Source organism: Pundamilia nyererei, unplaced genomic scaffold (genome assembly GCF_000239375.1).
Source record: "Pundamilia nyererei isolate P.nyererei 1_Seehausen unplaced genomic scaffold, PunNye1.0 scaffold00058, whole genome shotgun sequence".
Taxonomy (NCBI): domain Eukaryota; kingdom Metazoa; phylum Chordata; class Actinopteri; order Cichliformes; family Cichlidae; genus Pundamilia; species Pundamilia nyererei.
The window spans coordinates 264120-266275 of record NW_005187459.1 but is presented as its reverse complement, the minus strand read 5'-3'; positions in this window follow the sequence as shown (position 1 = coordinate 266275).

The following is a 2156-nucleotide window of genomic DNA, read 5'->3' as shown; positions in this document are numbered from 1 at the left end:
TTTTACGGACTCTGTACATTCCATGAATGTGAACAAAAGTGAGTGTGAGCGGTTGGAAATAACCCTCCAGCTGATTAACTGTTGCTATTAGTTAACGAAGTCTGTGAAGATGCAAATAAGTGCTAACATTTATATGCTGATGATTGACATTGTGGTTCATTGTTGGATGTGAACTGTACCTCTAGAAAGGGTGCACCCAGGTAAGATTTCTTTTTTTTTTTCCATCGAGTGATCACTGTGATTTTGCCAAAAGGTGTTATTAAGAGAGTACTGGTACCGAAAGGGAATAATTTCATTTGTAAGTGTTTTGTATGTTTGTCATAATGTCCTGTTATTTCTAATTGAAAAGAAAAATACAATTCCGGTTATTTTTCAAAACTCGCGGTTGTCTGAGTCTCATTCAGTTCGCCTCTCCTGTACGTAGCCGAACCTACTGGTCCAAATCTTTGAGCTCTTTGGTGTCAAATTTGGGTGACCTACTCTTGTTTTGATCTGGGAGTATTTGAAACACGCACATGAGTGTTACAAGTTGGCGAGCCAGCAGCCAGGAGTTATTGTGAAACTGCATGAGACTCATCTTATTAAGTATTACAACGATAAGAAACAATCAAAACCTAGTTTGACAAAATGGATGTAGTACTTAAAGAGGCAATTAAAATCCCTAACTCGGTAATCATAAAAGGGCTTACTAACAGTGACCTTGATGAGGAAGTAGCTATTTACCTGGGGAAACACGGTTCAGTTAACCGCCACATCCGTATAGATGATTCGCATTCTGAGTTTCACAGGCAGATGATAGCTGAGTTCAATCATGCCAGTGCAATGGATACTTTGAATCCTCTTTTGCCGCAGACTATTCAAAGCTCTGCTCAGCCCGAAGTCACATTTGAAATTAGGAGTTTAACTGAGGCATATGCAGCGAATGCGAGGAATGTCACAAGAGCATACATGAGACAACTGTCTGAAATGGCCAATCTTAGTGGCCATTCACTAGAAAACCTGCTCAAAGAGGGACTGGCTAACTTAAACGCGCCTCCCCTATCTCCTCAGCCTACAGTTTCTCCCCCTGTTGACAGAGGCGAGACAAGTCTGCATGCACAGGGTGACCATTCCCCCAGTCAACCTGCTGCTGATTTTTCACAGTCTACGGATCCGAATCCAATCTTAAATCAAAACCTGATCGATCTTGACTCACCGACCCAGTTCCATCCCACACTTGAGCTTAACCCGCCCAATGTCCGGCGGGTGGTAGTTGAACATGTGGTGCGCAGTAGTGAAGTTTCTTCACACTCGCCCATGCCGAGTAGGATTAGAGCTTTCTCTGGGCGCATTCCTCGCCCTAACAGTGAAGCTGATTACGACGCCTGGCGCACAAGTGTTGAAGTCCTCATGAGTGATCCAGCCGTTTTTGACTTGAACTGCACACAGAGGATACTTGACAGTCTTCTGTCGCCTGCCACAGACGTCACTAAGCATTTAGGTCCAAATGCTAGACCCTCTGAGTACCTGAGAGTACTCGATTCTGCGTTTGGAGCCGTCGAAGATGGCGATGAGCTCTATGCGCGATTCATGAACACACTGCAGAATGAAGGAGAAAGACCATCAGCCTATTTGCAAAGGTTACATGTCTGTTTGACCAAAACAATGCGACGAGGAGGTGTCAATGTGTCGGATTTTGACAAGCAATTGCTAAAGCAATTCCTTCGCGGCTGTTGGGAGGATAATCTCATCAGTGACCTCCAGTTAGGACAAAGAAAAGAGAGCCCGCCCTCGTTCTCTGAGCTACTCTTGCTTCTACGCACGGAAGAGGACAAGCAAGCCTCAAAAGTCCGTCGTATGAGACAACATCTTGGCCAGAGCAAACCTGGTCCTAGTAATCCAAAGCACCGGGCCATGTCAAATGTACAAACAGCAAGTAGCTGTGAGTCCGACCTCGATGTGTTAAAGAAACAAATTGCTGATTTGAGTACACAACTTAACAGTTGGAAAATAGAAAGCCAAAAGCAAAATCAGCCCAAGCACTCAAAGTCAGAGTGCCACACAGTTAATGCCAAAGTCGAAGCCTACCCCACGAAAAGGAAGGCTTCGACCACACAGAACTTTGCAAAAGCCAATGCAAAGCCGCGTCCTTGGTATTGCTTTCACTGTGGTGAGGA